This window comes from Carassius carassius, chromosome 11 (genome assembly GCF_963082965.1).
Source record: "Carassius carassius chromosome 11, fCarCar2.1, whole genome shotgun sequence".
Classification (NCBI taxonomy): domain Eukaryota; kingdom Metazoa; phylum Chordata; class Actinopteri; order Cypriniformes; family Cyprinidae; genus Carassius; species Carassius carassius.
This window is the reverse complement of record NC_081765.1, coordinates 31,745,324-31,764,661: the sequence shown is the minus strand read 5'-3', so window position 1 is coordinate 31,764,661 and position 19,338 is coordinate 31,745,324. Positions and strand designations below refer to the sequence as shown.

General features: G+C 36.5%; 1 protein-coding gene across 3 annotated transcripts in view; it reads right to left on the bottom strand.

Moving 5' to 3' along the window:
• The window catches only part of LOC132153203 (cordon-bleu protein-like 1), a 68,609-nt gene that overhangs the window by 20,444 nt on the left and 28,827 nt on the right, over positions 1-19,338 (bottom strand). The window contains exon 1 of one of the 3 annotated variants that reach the window (XM_059562541.1): positions 6,534-6,764. The exons of the other annotated variants lie outside the window; for them this stretch is intronic. The gene's annotated coding sequence lies outside the window, so the exon portion shown is untranslated. Of the gene's footprint in view, positions 1-6,533; positions 6,765-19,338 lie in introns of those variants that run through there. 3 annotated transcript variants of the gene reach the window in all.

The following is a 19,338-nucleotide window of genomic DNA, read 5'->3' as shown; positions in this document are numbered from 1 at the left end:
AAACACAGATTTTCATTCAGTAAGGTTAGACAGTTTAGATTTACAACCCGAATTCCGGAAAAGTTGGGACATTTTTTTAATTTTAATAAAATGAAAACTAAAGGAATTTCAAATCACATGAGCCAATATTTTATTCACAATAGAACATAGATAACGTAGCAAATGTTTAAACTGAGAAATTTTACACTTTTATCCACTTAATTAGCTCATTTAAAATTTAATGCCTGCTACAGGTCTCAAAAAAGTTGGCACGGGGGCAACAAATGGCTAAAAAAGCAAGCAGTTTTGAAAAGATTCAGCTGGGAGAACATCTAGTGATTAATTAAGTTAATTGATATCAGGTCTGTAACATGATTAGCTATAAAAGCTTTGTCTTAGAGAAGCAGAGTCTCTCAGAAGTAAAGATGGGCAGAGGCTCTCCAATCTGTGAAAGACTGCGTAAAAAAATTGTGGAAAACTTTAAAAACAATGTTCCTCAACGTCAAATTGCAAAGGCTTTGCAAATCTCATCATCTACAGTGCATAACATCATCAAAAGATTCAGAGAAACTGGAGAAATCTCTGTGCGTAAGGGACAAGGCCGGAGACCTTTATTGGATGCCCGTGGTCTTCGGGCTCTCAGACGACACTGCATCACTCATCGGCATGATTGTGTCAATGACATTACTAAATGGGCCCAGGAATACTTTCAGAAACCACTGTCGGTAAACACAATCCGCCGTGCCATCAGCAGATGCCAACTAAAGCTCTATCATGCAAAAAGGAAGCCATATGTGAACATGGTCCAGAAGCGCCGTCATGTCCTGTGGGCCAAGGCTCATTTAAAATGGACTATTTCAAAGTGGAATAGTGTTTTATGGTCAGACGAGTCCAAATTTGACATTCTTGTTGGAAATCACGGACACCGTGTCCTCCGGGCTAAAGAGGAGGGAGACCTTCCAGCATGTTATCAGCGTTCAGTTCAAAAGCCAGCATCTCTGATGGTATGGGGGTGCATAAGTGCATACGGTATGGGCAGCTTGCATGTTTTGGAAGGCTCTGTGAATGCTGAAAGGTATATAAAGGTTTTAGAGCAACATATGCTTCCCTCCAAACAACGTCTATTTCAGGGAAGGCATTGTTTATTTCAGCAGGACAATGCAAAACCACATACTGCAGCTATAACAAAAGCATGGCTTCGTCGTAGAAGAGTCCGGGTGCTAACCTGGCCTGCCTGCACTCCAGATCTTTCACCTATAGAGAACATTTGGCGCATCATTAAACGAAAAATACGTCAAAGACGACCACGAACTCTTCAGCAGCTGGAAATCTATATAAGGCAAGAATGGGACCAAATTCCAACAGCAAAACTCCAGCAACTCATAGCCTCAATGCCCAGACGTCTTCAAACTGTTTTGAAAAGAAAAGGAGATGCTACACCATGGTAAACATGCCCCGTCCCAACTATTTTGAGACCTGTAGCAGAAATCAAAACTGAAATGAGCTCATTTTGTGCATAAAATTGTAAACTTTCTCAGTTTAAACATTTGCTATGTTATCTATGTTCTATTGTGAATAAAATATTGGCTCATGTGATTTGAAAGTCTTTTAGTTTTCATTTTATTAAAATTAAAAAAACGTCCCAACTTTTCCGGAATTCGTGTTGTATATGGTGTTTAATGCTTGATGATCGCGTTACATATGCATCTGCTAACATGCGATTTCTTGTTTCTGCTACTGCTGTACCATGTTTTGATCCAGAAATTCAGTGCTCTTTCAGAAGATGCATATAACAGTGAAAACACGAAAAGCCAAAGCAAAGAAGCGTTGTCTCATAAATTACAGAAAATATTTCAATGGTGGGGAAAGAGTAAAAAAAACAGCATACAAGTTTGGATACAACATGAGAGTGAGCAAATTATTAAAAGATTTTATATTTAGGTGAACTGTCCCTTTAAATAGGTGCCTACTCCACATGTTTTTCTCAAGTATGTCCAAAAAATTAATTTAATAGATATTTTCAATGTAAATATTAGAGTCAACCATTGAAAAAATACAAATGTTGTCATATTCTGCTGTTGTGGATGTAGCTAAATTTAAATCATGACAAACAGGTCTGCACAATTTATTTTCCCATTCAAGGTCATACTAGCTTTACTTTTATGGCGTAAGCGAATGTAGACAATAGCTGTGATCAGACACAACTCACCTGCTGTGCTCAAACATCTGCCCTAAAACACAAACACTAAATCATCGCTCAGTTTGCAAACATTTTGATTGCTTGGTATGAACCAGAGTTCAGGATTATTTCTAACAGTAAGTAGAGCCAGAGGCCTTGAAGGTTCAAATCAGTCAACAAACTCACAGGCAGACACCTGCGCAAATATCGACCCAGACACAACGCTGATATTTCAAGGATTCATAACTGTCTGCCTTTTTAACCATAACAGCTTCATCAAACCCCCTGTAATTCTTGAATACTGCCAAGCAATACATTTAAAGTTGAATTTAAAGTACATCCAACCTTCTGCATGCAATACACTCACTCACGTAAAGCAAAACATATTTTATAGCAAATCTTGGCTGCTTGATATCATTGCAAAATGTTAAGTATATTAATCACACCAGTCTAATCTGACTAAGAAATAAAGATATTAAGATCATTAACAGTATGATTTTCTGTAAAGCTGTTTAGGAATAAAATTAACCTGACGAATCACAAAAAAAATAAAAAATAAAAAAATTATTTAATCAAACTCAACAGTATTTTAGCACAAATTCAGCAGTCACTTGGTAGAAATTAGTAAAATTAGACAGATGCCAGCATGGACAAACCTGGACAAAAGTATAACACGTAAATTTAGATGTTACAACACCCAATTTTGCATATTGTTGCACCCGTGCAGTTCAATGCATTTAATATTACTTATGTACACTTTATGCTTCATGTAAAATCCTGAAGTACATCCAATCTTCATTTTATCTTTGCAAATCTGAATATTCCAGATACATAATGGATTTATTCTAGTCAAGGGAAGTCTAAATGTACATGTTAAGGAGTTCTACGGATGTTTGGGTCTAGATATGACTAGGAGAGGCTGATTCCAGTGGGACATTTTGATCTTAGAGCAATGAATGAAACGCAAGGCGTGCCAGAGCTTGCCTCTTCCTCTGACACATCACTCAAGATCTAAACTCATTCATCATCAGCACAGATAGCTATCATTAAAAACAGACGCATATCCTCAATAAACTACAGCTCTCACACAAACACATACAAACATACTGTATGATCTGCTCACACAAGCAGTACAAATCAGATGTTTTGCTGTATCCGACTCTAAAATATACTTTAAACAGCAAAAGCATCACATCAAATAGATCGCATATCAACTTGATCCAACTTGTAGGTGGTTTAAATTCCAATTCAAAGCTGGTTTTCAATAGTGAAAATGCTTTTCAAGCAGAGTTTTCATCATGTGGTAACATGAATGGTAACATTTCACTGGTACTTGTGACTAGTGACAATAAAGCACTACTACTACTACTAATTACCATTCAAAAGTGTGGAATCAGTTTTTAAGCTTTTTGGAAATAAGTTTCTTCTGCTCACCAAAGCTGCATTTGTTGGACTAAATTTACAGTGAAAACAATAAAGTTATTAAATAACTTAAAATAAATTTTCATTTTAAATATATTATAAATATAATTTATTCCTGTGATGCAAAGATGAGTTTTCAGTATCATCATTCTAATATGCTGATTTCTTATTATTATCAGTGTTGAAAACAGCTGTGCTGCTTAATATTTTTGTGGAAGCAGTTAAACATTTTTTAAGCAGGATTCTCTGTTAAATAGAAAGTTCAAAAGAATATAGTGTATTTTTATTTGATTTTTTTTTTTTTTACATAAGTTATTGATGTCTTTTGTAACATTATTAATGTCTTTACAGTCACTTTTGAGTCTTTCAATTCATCCTTGCAAAATAAAAGTATGAATTTCTTGCCACCAAAAATAAATAAATAAATAAATAAATAAATAAATATATATATATATATATATATATATATATATATTTGTTTATACACATCTTATTTGCAGTATATAAAAATTACTTACACACACACACACAAGTATATATGCGCACACATATTTTATAACTGTCTTAGTATTGTGCCAATGGCTATACCATTACTATGACAAATGTTACTGGATATTGGATTACACTGTATAGGCCTATAATGTGTGCAATGTGAACAGCCTTAAAAACTGCTGGAGGAAGCAACTGTAGTCAATTAAGTTGGGTTGTGATGTCATTCAAAGAAAATTTAATAGCCAACAGAGTGAATTTACATGACTGATGTCCCAGTGAATGTTTGCAGACATAATTTAATTTGTTAATTAGCCAACCCCACAATGTCTAACTCAGTGTATATCTCCGAGTCATTCGGTCGGTCACATGAGAACACTGCAGATCTCACCTCAACTTCAAAACACCTGTTGTGGGAATAAGAAAAAAGCCAGAACAGTGTGCAGCTATTTTCTGCGTCTTCAAAACAACAGGCAAAACATCAAAGCCATCATCTGTGACTTAACATACACAACAACATTTAGACCAGATCAAAGACATCAGTAAACTCAGGCCATGAGGCTCATTAGGATCATTTCTGGAATATTTGAAATACCAGCATGGACCACCCATCCCATAATTTAAAGCACAACTGTGCTTACTAATATAATACCAAAAGCATCAATTATATAAAAGGACCCAGTTTTGCCAACACCACTGCACATACTGTGTCTATATGACATAATATGCAATTAAAATGCTGATTAAATAAATCGTTGCATTATTTTGAAATCTGATTATTTCAAAAAGTTTTACTATTGTATGCATTTTATATTTAACATGCATTATATAATGCTCAGTAGATTTGTCGTGTTTCTCACATAAAAACCTGGAAGTGGGGTTTCTGTTTGTGTCACAGTAATCACAGTAATTGCATCTACCTTATTTGGGGATGATACTGCTGGTAAAATGTGAATATTGAACGCTGAATATTGCTGGGATTTCAGTGCACTCTCTTAAAACATCTCTATCATATGCTCACATAATCACAAGTTATTTTTTGTCCTCAGGAACTTCTAACAGTCAAGTCTAGTGATTGATTGATTGATTGATTGATTTAACTTTTCACAACAACTTCACTGGTATCTGTAGTAACGTTCATTTCAGGGCATTAACATAAATACCACTAAATACCATTGAAATTCTGAAAAATATAAACCTAAATAATATAAGCATAACACACTATTAGAAGAAAAATAAATGAACAAATTGTATAAATTGGTGATAAATAATAGCTTTGCCACTATAATAGCTTTTATTTTTTATTTTATTTTTACATTTTCTAGATATATTAAATGACAAAACAGTTATTTAAAATTGCAATAATATTCCACAGTATTACAGTTTTACTAGCCAAATAAATAAAAAAAACAACCCTAATTCACTTAAACAGTAACATCATGAACACCCATTTAAACCTGAAATAAGCATTAATTACATTATTTGCAGTAGGCCTTTAATCACTGTGAGTGAGTGAGTGAGAGAGAGAGAGAGAGAGAGAGAGCACAGAAACAATTGTGCCTTTACAGGTTAATTAACAACTTCCTATCGTTCAGAATTGAAACACAGAGGCAATGAGCCTTTTGTGAATATTATGGGCTAACCAGGCGTAACGTGTCTGCCGCACATTTCCATCAGCTTTATTAAAGGCTGTGTGGTCCTGTGGGAGGCTACAGTAGCCTAATTAATGTTTACATCACTTATTCAGCAAAGACCACTTGTATTATTAAAGCACTCAGCGAGAGTGTGCGGCTATCTTGGGTCACCTGAAATCTGCACAGCACATAATACACTGGGAAACAACAAAAATATCTAGAAGTTTTTTTGGGGGGGACTGACAAATTCCATGCATTCCGGCTTGCATTATTGCAGCTGCTGTGTGAGGAGTGACAGTTGCAGCGCTGAGGGGAATTTCAATATCCGAAGAATCACACTAACTGTTGTTGGGAGAATGTTTTGGGAGAATCTGGGACAATCAAATGGGGATTTCGCAGCATAGTCCCATCTAATTAAATGCATTTTGTAGTTGACAGGCTCCTTCCAGTACTGGTCCTTCGGGGAAAGGTGGGTTTGAAGGGCTGAACAATATCAAAAAGGCACCTTCCTGCTCCGTAACGGACACCACCGAGATATTTTAGGAACAATGGTGTTTAGCTTTAGTGCTTCATACACTTCAAGTTGCACAGATAAATACACCTAACACCACTCATTGATATGCGAGTACAGTTACTTATTTTCCAGGTTAAATCAAACAAACGCAAAACATACAGCTGTGTGACTGGTTTCACAACTTAGACAAACTAAACTAACACATTGTGTGTCAAGTGACATGGACATGAACCAACAAGAGGCTCTGCATTGGAGTTACCTGCCCTATAGGTACAAGACAAAGACATCCATTCATCAAACCCAGATTGTTTCTTACCTCCTGTGCTACGGTGCAAAATTCCTCTTTTTAGACACCTCACATGTCCCATTGATCCACACAGTCGCTCAAAGAAGGAGTGAGACACAACTAGAGAGATTTTCAGTCCAAAAGTGGCAGGCCTACCTTAAGGCCACGCCCATCTGATGACATCACAGACTCTCCATGGGCCTGTCAGAGAAACCCCTGCGATGTAAGCGTGTGTTAATGTGAAACCAAGCAGCTGATCATGGCCACAGACGTGTAATCAGCTTTGTGTGAACTCAAGGGCTGGTGGGTGAAACAGTGTGGCATTGGACATTCAGTGACTGATGAAATTGCACTGATAGTGTTACGCTAATGCAATCAAGTCTTATGGCTTTCAGCTAGGTTTGTTTTGCTTTTATCAAAACATAACGCAAGCATGCAAGCAGCAGATCTCAAAGGAAAAAGTAGTAAAACACAAGTTTAAAAATCATAAAAAATTAAGAAAAGGATGTTTGCTGCAGATGCAAACAATTGTTGATAATTAATGGTCATTTTTGAAAGGCGGGTCCCAGTTTGTTGTTCAAGTTTAAAATGATCCATCTCTTTCCATAACCTCAATACAGACCTTAATCATTCTTGTCAGTCACATAAAAAAAAATAAAAAAATCAGTGCATACCAAATTTCAAGTTTGACTTACAAATGTATATAACAAAAATGCATTTGACCAATAACAGATTAATCTTTTAATATAAATATATATAATCATATATATATATATATATATATATATATACACACACACAAGTATTTAAAGATGTTTTTGAAAAAGGCAAATGTGCCATATAATATATAAAATGCATAAATACACACACACTCACACACACACATATATATATATATATATATATACACAGGTCCTTCTCAAAAAATTTGCATATTTTGATAAAGTTCATTATTTTCCATAATGTAATGATACAAATTAAACTTTCATATATTTTAGATTCATTGCACACCAACTGAAATATTTCAGATCTTTTATTGTTTTAATACTTATTGTTTTAATACTGACTCTCAAAAAATTAGCATATTTCATCCGACCAATAAAAGAAAAGTGTTTTTAATACAACAAAAGTCAACCTTCAAATAATTATGTTCAGTTATGCACTCAATACTTGGTCAGGAATCCTTTTGCAGAAATGACTGCTTCAATGCGGCGTGGCATGGAGGCAATCAGCCTGTGGCACTGCTGAGGTGTTATGGAGGCCCAGGATGCTTCGATAGTGGCCTTAAGCTCATCCAGAGTGTTGGGTCTTGCGTCTCTCAACTTTCTCTTCACAATATCCCACAGATTCTCTATGGGGTTCAGGTCAGGAGAGTTGGCAGGCCAATTGAGCACAGTAATACCATGGTCAGTAACTCATTTACCAGTGGTTTTGGCACCGTGAGCAGGTGCCAGTTCGTGCTGAAAAACGAAATCTTCATTTGCATAAAGCTTTTCAGCAGATGGAAGCATGAAGTGCTCCAAAATCTCCTGATAACTAGCTGCATTGACCCTGCCCTTGATAAAACACAGTCGACCAACACCAGCAGCTGACATGGCACCCCACACCATCACTGACTGTGGGTACTTGACACTGGACTTCAGGCATTTTGGCATTTCCTTCTCCCCAGTCTTCCTCCAGACTCTGGCACCTGGATTTCCGAATGACATGCAAAATTTGCTTTCATCCGAAACAAAGTACTTTGGACCACTGAGCAACAGTCCAGTGCTGCTTCTCTGTAGCCCATTTCCTGCACACGCCTGTGCACGGTGGCTCTGGATGTTTCTACTCCAGACTCAGTCCACTGCTTCCGCAGGTCCCGCAGGAGACCGCAGGAGTTTTTAAAAGCCTCAGGAATCTTTTGCAGGTGTTTAGAGTTAATTAGTTGATTCAGATGATTAGGTTAATAGCTCGTTTAGAGAACCTTGCTAATTTTTTGAGACAGGCATTTTGGGTTTTTATGAGCTGTATGCCAAAATCATCAGTATTAAAACAATAAAAGACCTGAAATATTTCAGTTGGTGTGCAATGAATCTAAAATATATGAAAGTTTAATTTTTATCATTACATTATGGAAAATAATGAACTTTATCACAATATGCTATTTTTTTGAGAAGGACCTGTATATATATACATACAGTGTGTATATTATATATTATATTATATATAATATACTACATTTATACTATATGTAAGGAATAATTGACGACGGACCGTTGAATTATTAAAAAACAAATGCACACCCGAGGTGGTGATGTGGCTGTTACACCTTGGTGTTCATTTTCTAATAATTAAACGGACTGGAGTAAATTATTTTGATTGTACAGAATCAGAATTAACTTTATTGCCAAAGAATTTGTCTTGTTGACAGAAGCTGAAGTGCACAGACCAGTTGACAAGGGACAAGACACATACAAAATAAAAGTTAGTAAAGATAAATATGTAAAAACAATACACAATAGATAGGACAAAATTCTTATGCATCTTAACCCATGCCTCTGTAGCTAATTCCAAAACATCTTAGAGCTAGTAACAGAGCCACTGATAGCAGACTAATGCGGTTAATAATACAGTTATTAAAGACGAGAGAGAGAGAGAGAGAGAGGGAGAGAGAGAGAGAGATTAAGCATGTGTGAATTAGTCTCTCTCAACAGTGTTCGGCAGCAGCGTCTCTAAAAACAGAAACTGTAAGTTCATCTTCGTCAAGAACATCGCTGTTATTACCTCACTTGTGAGAAATATACTGTAGCTTTTAAGTTTCATACTATTTTACTAATAAAAATCCTTCTGTACGCATTTCAAAGAGAGAGAGAGCAGGTGAAAGAGTATGTGCTTTACGTACATCATAAAACATAATTCTGGGGCAAAAACATATAGATAATTTGTCTTTTTTTATCATATTGATGACAATACTTATTTGCTTGCTCAGTGTCTTTGTGGGTTCTGGTTCTTTTGCTGTTTAAGGCTGTAAGAACTTTTGAAACAATGGAAATCATTTGTCGAAATGATTTGGATGTAATGCGGTCAAGACCTGTCTGGAACTACGTACTTTAGCTGTGCGTTTCCCTGAAGATAACTGCACACCTTGGAACATTCATCAGCCAATCAGATACAAGCATTCATCAGCCCTGTAATATAAATATAAATAATCTACTATATATATATATATACACACACACACTAGAAGAATATATAAGATAAATATACAGAAGAATATATAAGATAAAACCACAGACAGAACTACAGACAGACAGATTTTAAATGTATTATTTGTCATTTCAATTGTATTATTTCTTAAATATCGAAGTCCATAGCATGACTTCATATCTTGTTGCCCTTATTCATTGAAGGGTCCAAAGCAATTGCAAGGTCCTAAATCATTTTTCATTTAAAGTCCAGTGCAATGTACCTTTCATCTGTTTAAAACAGACACCGAGATCACTTGTAAAACTACAACAAGAGCATCAGCATAATACAGAAGTATTCGCTCACATTCTTGCTCAGGCATGTCAGGGCCCAGAGGTTCAATTTAACCTGCTAGACGAAAAACAACACTGCTCTTTTCCATCGCCTGTGATCTTGTTATTATCTGGGCTTTTCCTTGAAAGATGGACCTAATTATGTGATCCCTCAAGACACCACATCAGCTTCAACACGCTCTGAGGCAGTAACAGCCAATTCAACCGGTGGCTGAATGAAAATTATTGATTGGGTATTGGTTTGTTCATACTGCAGAGAAAACACGTGACCTTTTCCAGGAATTCTGATGCAACAAAGATCTATAAAAAAATATATATATTTTATTAGATTTCAATTTATGTCAATTTGTTTTATTGCAATGTGTTTGTGAACCTTTATTTCTCAAATGTGAGTGAAGCAAGAGTGGGAATTTCGGATGGAAAACTCTGCAAAGGAATCTGCATTTTATCAGGTGCAGGGAGTTCATGAAAGAGAGTCACTCCTGACAGACTCACAAATGGCGTAATAATGAAAAGCAAATTATCTTCTCCCAACACACAGCTGTGATTCATGTGGTCTGTCTACCGGAATCATCTCTTTATCATGAGACTTGTTCGCAAACAGAAGCTTGCAGTGATGCCAAACCTGACCGTTGCATAGGAAGAAGCAGATTGTTTCACTAAATCTGCAGATTTTACTTAATGAGATAAACTGCATGCCACCATATTCCAAACAATTCTGTGTTTTCGGCTCCAAACGACCTTTCACAAGCACAGTTGTGGTTATGTGATGGAGAAAAGCTGTTGCAACTTAATGAAGGCTAAAGGGGAGTCACTAACATCAGGTTTTAAAGGTAAAGTCTGTCATTTCTGCACCACTAGAGTGACTAAACAGAATGATTAACAATAATTAAACATTCCCTTAACACACTCTGTCTGTCATTATCAAATCTTACACTATTGATTGAGCCAAAGTTGACCGCTTGTGATTGTGCACTACATTTCACGTCCTCTTCAAAATAATGAACTTTGTGCAATGAACAGAAACTACTGTAGGTTGTTATTGATTGAAAATTTCTGCATAAAGTTGTAAAATGTCATACTTTAGGGATATTACAAATAATTAACATTACCGATTTTTTTATTTACTTGATTTTTTTAAACTAATTAATTAACTTTATTATTTATAATTACATATATAATTATTTTTTCTTTCTTTTTTGGCTGGAAACTGATGTTAAAATGCTATAAGCTACTACGTTACATAAATTAAAAAAAAAAAAAGTAAAAAATTAAATTTGAAAGTTTTCAATGCTGAAGGTAAATTTAAGCATCACATCATTATGAAATAAATGTATGTAATAAATTCTTAATGATTTTAAATAATTGTTTAGATGACATTTAGATGATGGCAAGAAAATCTCAATGTAAAAATAGAGGAAATAAGCATGTTAATTTAAATGTCCATCTATAATTTTTTTTTAAAAAGCTCTAAATTGCTACCAGATTTCATTCCTTGTCTCTTTTTATGTCAGTTCAGCAATGTGTAATGGAGAATGACATGTACAGTAAGAGTTCAGTGCAGAGAATGAACAAATAATTAATGAAAGGGACAGCTCACCAAAAAGTAAAATAGAAAAATACAATAATAATAATAATTAAAAAAAACTAAAAAGAAAGTCAATCAGAGTAAATAATGACTTGATTTTCATTCACTGCATTTAAGTCGGGACAAATTTATTTATATAGCGCTTATCATTAGTTATTTAAAGTACTATATTATATTTATTTTAATATTTTTTATTTTTAGTTCCTATTTTAGTAATGCTGTTGTGTTTGTAATTTTTATTACGTTTTTATTTATGTAAATAAAATTTTTATTATATTTATTTCAGTTTTAGATATTTTAGTACATCAAGTTATACTAAACAAAAATGAGAAAAGTTGCCTCAGCAACTAGTTGAAATAAATTAGCTTTTTGTATTTTATATTATTTCAGGTAACGTTTATTTTATTTCCTCATTTTTACGTCTCTTTGGATAAAAGCATCTGCTAGATGAATAAATGTAAATTTAATAAATGTAAAAAAGAAAATGGTTTTAGCTTTAGATTTACAATAACCCTGCTTTTCACAATATACATTTTCAAAACAGCTTTTTTTTTTTTTTTTATGTATGTGTTTAAGTCTATAATGCCTTAGTGCTTTACCATAGAGCAAGTCTTAGTACTGGGCAAAATGAAGTAATAAGCTGTAAAATAATAATACACCTATTGTCTATCTATGCTACATTTGTACATTTATCAGTCCTGCAATGACTCAGGCCACGTCTCATTGTTCAAAGACAAAGTAGAGACTGAAATACTGGTTTGTTCTTCATCAAAGTTTACTTTTCATCAGCAGGAGGGAACTTAAAAGCAGAAAAGTTAAAAGTGCCCTACTGCCTGAAATATTCAGTTATGGAAAGTGGACAAAGGGTGAGGCCCCAAAAATTCCAATCATATGCTTTAAGAGATTACAACCTCAGTCACACAGCATATGCATGCTCAAACCTAATCCATAATCCTGAGTCTGCCGAAAACAACTCCATCCTGTCATAGTTTACAGAGCTTTCTGAAGTCACAATCATTGTTTGTCCAGTGGAAATTTACTCAGCATGCCCCATTGAAGCGGTGCGTTAGAGGACAGTTTACCATGATTCTGCAGTTTCCTCACACTCACAAGAAGGGGGACCAGTGGGCCCAACCACAAGAGAGATTTTCTTTCTCTCTTTTTAATGGCTTTCCAGCACTCACAGACCTTGTCGGAGCGAGATGTTGATCTTGCCAGTTTTTCTTTGCCCTTATAAAAACAGTGTGAATGCTAAAAATGCTTACCGCTGACATCTTCTTCCTGCAGATCTGCTGAAAAGGTGTGATGACCATGAATGAAAGCATTATGTAGGTTACACTTGCAAAATGTAGGCTGCTGGAAAGACAAGCCACCAGTGAGGTCTCTTTAATATCTTAATGGCTTCTCCTAAATGAGATTCAATGAGTGCATTAAATTGCCATTTATGCATTTGCTGATTTTTTATTTTATTTCTTTTCTTCAAAATTACTTGCATTGCACAGGGTTTCTGCAGGTTTTTTGAAGGTACATTTTAAGATTAATACCTTTTTAAGGCCAAGCTGAATTAAATTGAATGGATTACAGTTTGCCAATATGGTTTACATGCAAAAGTCTTGGATTAGCAATGCTTCAAAGTTTGAAAATACAACTTCCAACAGATCTCCATTGATTTTCAATTCATTTTACAATAAAGAAAAAACAGGACTTATGGCTTAAATAGCTCTGCTCCCAACCACAAAAATATGGGGGGAAAAAATCACTACAAAAAAAAAAGTCATCATTATTTTTGTCGTGATTTTCATTGAGAAGCAACAGGTGTTTTCATACCCCATTTACAATGTGTGTTCTTGTTTTAAGCTTAAACTCACTAAATAGTCTCATTTTCACAGAAAACAAGACTTGATTACTTCCAATTAGCATCTCAAATAATTATATCCTCATTTAAGATTAAGATATTTGTTTTTGTAACAAAAGAAAAAAAACTGAAGATGATATTTATTTATTTATGATTTGCATACTTTTGGTTCTGATTTAATAGCTTTTCAAGGCCTTAATTTGTGGAAGGGTGAATTAAGACTTTTTTATGACCTGCAGAAACTATGATTGCATTCAAAGTTTTCATTTAATCAATTCATGCATTCCCTGGGACATCCAGTAAAAAAGTGGCTGGATGTGATGCAAAGGAAGTTTGATTGCAGAGGGTTGTTTGACGGGCATATTCTCTGCGGAGAGACGAAACACAGATCCAGGGCCACAGCTGGTAATATGGTATAGGAGAGGTCACTCACAGTTAACACAAGCTTCTTAGAGAAGGTCTGGAAAGGCAATTACTCTCAAAGCATTCTGGGATGGGAAGATAGAGGAAGACAGATGAGATTGGGCGAAGGAGAGGGAAGAAAATAACACAGTGATTCTTGTATGTGAATCTTTTCCTCTTTGGATGCACTATTATTTCAAGCAATACAGACCGTTTTCCCTTGTATACAGACTGACACCACGTCTACACCCTTTAAACTAAATAGCTCATGTTATAATTAAGTCATCAACACTGGAAGGGATGGGCGATGAACTGGTTGAACCTTATAGAAATGTCAATTTCAATACAATTTGGTTAGTTTGGAAGAAATTTGAGTATAATTTCTATTGCAGTTATGCAAAATAATACCGTAAGATAGGGCATACTGTTATTTACTCACATTACTTAAGTGTAGTATCATACACACACACACACACACATATATATATATATATATACACTTTTTTTATTATTACACTTTTTGCAATAAAATAATAACCAGCTAATGATTTTTGTCTCTGGTGAAGTAAAATAAATCATTGTTAGTAAATAATCATGCATTGTAGGCAAATAAGTAAATAATAATAAATAAATAAAAACTATGAAAATAATGTAAAATAAAAATAAAATAACTAAAATAAATAATCTTATAGAAAGTAATAATGCAACTAATCAAATGATCATGCATAGTGAGTAACTACAAAATGTAAATAATTTTGAAATGAAAAATAAAAAATATAAAAATCTTAAATCTTTTATGCAAATAATAATAATGCAACGGTCATGATCACCGGCTGGAGTGCCCACAAGCTCCTCCAGAGGGTTCTCCGCTTGTCCTCAGCCATCTATTAAAGGAGCTATGTGGAGGTTTTTACTTAAAAAAAAATCTTTAAGATAGAGTTTATATTTGTACATGTATGAGCCAACCATGATGTAAAAAAAAAGAATGACACCTCGACTGTCCACCACGGTTGCCTCTATCAGCCTGTAGGCTCAATTGTGTGTGGAGGAGTCGGGCCCGAATTGGCGCGAAAATTCACAAAATGTGACGTCATGCTCGTTCTCGTCTACTTGGGCTTACAACCGTACGGCACGCCAGCCATTATAGTAAGCAGCGGCAATAGTGTTTTCAAATGGACTCTGCGGATGGAAAGAAGCGACCAGCCTCCAGCACAATTCAGACACCCACGGACACTCCTCGTAAGTTAAAAAAAAGAAAGAGCGTGCGCACTGAGAACGAGCATGAGACTGGCTGCAGTTCCTCTAACGGCCACTGGTGTCAGTAACGGTTAGAAATTTCAGAACCTACGCAATGCTCCTTTAAGGACTACATTCCCCATGATCCTCGGCCTGGACTCATTATGGCTTCATTCATCCCACACTACCATGTTTGCTCTGGTTTATATAAGTGATGTCTTCCTATGCATCTGTGTGTAGTCTTGCTTATGTGTTACTACTGCATGTCTGAGCACTTGTATTCTTGTTTTGGACACTGTTTAGTTCCTCTGTCTAGTTGTCTGAATTTTTCCATGGATTGGATTATTTTGATATCTGCGTGTTTGGACCTTTGCCTGCCTTTGACTACTCTTTAATAAAGACTGCGATTGGATCTTTAGCCACATCTCAGAGCAGTATTCATAACAGCAACTAAGCAAATAATCATGCATAGTAAGCAATAAATGAATAAAATAATTTATACTATTTATTTTTATATAATATATTACAAATTAAAAAAAACATGATAAGATGATCAAATAGAATTGACAAAAATCATAAATAGAGCTCATCAACGTTAAATGGAAGCTTAATATATTTTACATTATCTTTGGTGGTATCAAAGTACAGTATTGGGTGCCCATTTGATGTCCAATTCTGATGTGATACCTAAATGACTTTACAGAACTGCAAACATTAAATTTATATAATGTATGTGTGATAAACACCACCTCGTACAAGCTGCTCAACAACAGAATCTGAAAAACAAATGGAAACATTAAACACTTCATCTCACCTGAAGTGAGATGAAGGGGAAGTCACAAAGAGGAAGACGTGGCCTAATGGTTAGAGAGTCAGAAAGGTTGTGAGTTCGAGTCTCTGGCCGGCAGGAATTGTGGGTGGGGGGAGTGCATGTACAGTGCTCTCTCCACCCTCAATACCATGACTTAGGTGCCCTTAAGCAAGGCATCGAACCCCCAACTGCTCCCCGGGCGCCGCAGCATAAATGGCTGCCCACTGCTCCGGGTGTGTGTTCACAGTGTGTGTGTGTGTTCACTGCTCTGTGTGTGTGCACTTCGGATGGGTTAAATGCAGAGCACGAATTCTGAGTATGGGTCACCATACATGGCTGAATGTCACGTCACTTTCACTTTCAACTGGAAGCCAATGAGACTTGAGCAGAAAGGAAAGGTAATGGCGTTTAACAGAAGTGTACCCACATTGAAGCAGCTCTCCCATGTCAAGCGCAAGGGGGATACATGCTACAATGGAGATGTAATGTTCAAGCTGGGATTCAGGACGCAATGGGTGATCCCGCTGTGACCCACAAACGACCCCATCCTCTACAGGTCACGCAGAGGGTCAATGCACTGCCTGATGAACTCTCACTCTACCATGTCACCAGGTTCACACATGTCCTGACCTCCACAGAACCGAGATGCAGAACAGTCAAGGCCAACTGAACATCTCCGGTCAAAACATCCGCCAAGCTTTTAGATAAGCAACGCAGAGGGGAAATGGTCCCGATCACAGGCTCGCAGGAATATGTTGTGCCGTTTAAGAGATAAGCAGACTGGAATTAAAGGCCTTGTTCAGATAGAAGACAATGAAATTCAAATCAACTAACCTTGTTGTCTATTGAGATGTGCAGGAATATACTGGGTAAAAAAAGGTTTTGAAAGCCCTTATTAGAAAAGAGCCAACATTTACATACAGTAAAAAGAGGGAAGTATTCCCCCTGGAGTAATAATTAAAAGCATTACAATGAATCTTTTCTCCTGAGACAAAGGGATACTGTCTGCAGAGACACACTTGCCGGAAATACAACAGCCAGTGTTTTCCCTCTCAGCCAATCACACGCACAGTATCGTCCAAAAGTCACAAGGTGGCTAAATTTTAGACTACACAACACTGATCATCATCACTGCTTGGGTTTGCAGGGTTTGTCTGTGTTATGGCTTGGTGCCTTATGAATTACACAAATTATGTGACAATATTTGGCATAGGTACATATCAAATATGGTACAAAAATCTAATAAAATGAAATAAAAATGTATAACTTTATTTTAATGATTTTTTTTTTTTTTACTTTAATATATAGTAATGCAAATAATAATTCAACTAAAACAATCATTAATAGCATGTACATTTGTATTAATATACTGTATAGTATTGCACAAATTATGTAACAAAATTGGGCATAGGTACTTTACATATAAAACAGTATATTAATTTAAAAAAAAAATATATATATATATATATATATATATAATTTAAATATAGAATTAAAATATTATACAACATTAAAGTAAAAACGTATTCATTCAAATAAATAATTATAATGCAAATAGTAAATGTAACTAAGCAAATAATCATGAATAGTATATTAATTTGTATTATTTTTATTTGTATATTAGTATTACACAATATTTGACATCAGTTCATATAAAATACATTCATAAACTAAAATAAGGACAAAAACATTATCTAAAATTAAGTAAAAAGGTATGTAAAAAATAAATAATCATCATTCAAATAATGCAACTAATTTTCAAATTTGTATTATTATGTAGCATTACATAAATTATGGAACAATGTTTGGAATAGGTAAATATAAAATGCAGTACATTAATAGTATGAAATAAAGTATAACAAAAACAATATTAAATACTTAAAATATTAATTGAAAATATTTATAAAAATAACTAAACGTAATAAATACAACAAAACAACCGTAATTATGAATAGTATGTAAATAATTAAATAAAAAAAACAACAACCAAAAGAGAAGGATTAAAAGCCACAATTGTGATTTCATGAGCTCTCAATGGGATTATAAAGCTGCTGTAACAAGGAGTCGGAGGCGTTCGGATCCATATGCAGCATTTATTAACAGAATGGTCATACAGGCAAAGATCAGGAATGGCGTCAGGTGTTTCAGGGATAACCAGAATCGTAATCAGAAACAAGCAGGGATCGGGACAGGCAGGGGAGAATCAGAGTCGGAATAAACAGTCCAAAGGTCAAAACACAGGAATAATAAACACAGGGAAAACGCTCGGAAATGTCAGACTGGCTAAACAAGACTTCGCCGTGAGTGAGAGTGAGTGTGCTGCTTTTATGTGTGTGTGTAAATGAGGTGCAGGTGTGGCAAGGAAATTGGCTGATGAATGAGGTGCAGGTGTGGCAGGGTGATTGTGATGCAGTGACTCATGGGTAATGTAGTTTGGGTGTAGTGCAACAGTTTGAGAGGTGCTAGTGTCCAAGTGACAACTGGTGGTGAATGGGTGGAATGGTCCTGACTGGAGTGCCCTCTACAGAAGCTCATGGGCACTCCATCTAATGATCGTGAAATAGCCCCCACCCAAAGGAGCGGCTTGCAGACGCTCAAAACAATCTAGGAGGGCGGTGGAGCGGAGGCGGAACAGGGGGAGGGATGGAGGGCCAGGTCCATGAAGAAGTGCCGTGGTCGGGGACCGGGGCAGAGCAGGCAGAACTGGAGCCCTTCCTGGGCCTAACTCAGGAAAACAGGAGCCCCTTCTGGACCTGACATAGGAGACAGGGGCCTGCCATGGGCTTAACTCGGGAACAGGAGCCCGCCATGGCCCTAACTCGGGAACAAGGGTCCACCAAGGCAGAGCAGGTGGCGTGGGAGTCCACAAGAGTGGAGCAGGTGGAGCTGGAGCCTGCCAGGGAGGAGTAGAGGACCACCACAGCCGAGAAGATGGGACAGAAGCCCACCAGGGTGGAGCAGAGGACCACCACAGCCGAGAAGACGGGACAGAAACCCACCAGGGCGGTGCAGAGGACCACCACAGCCGAGCAGATGGGACAGAAGCCCACCAGGGCGGAGCAGAGGACCACCACAGTGGAGTCGATGGCACCGGACCGCAAGTCTGCTCAGGTGGGACTGAAACAGAGAACATTGACAGGTTAATAGCGGCCTCCGTGGCCGTGATGAGATGGTAGCTGGCCTCCGTGGCCATTACAGGGCAGGCGGTTAGTTCATGGAGAACCTCCGTGGCCATGACAGGACAGACAGAGAGTTGGTGGATGGTCTCCGTAGCCCAGACCGGAATTAATGAGAGCTCATTGACAACCTCCCTGGCCGTGACAGGATAGGACGAGAGCTCTGAGATGTGACGAGGCTCTGGGAGTTCGGCTGAGATATGACGAGGCTCTGGTAGATCTGTGGTGATTTGATTGGGTTCATGAAGA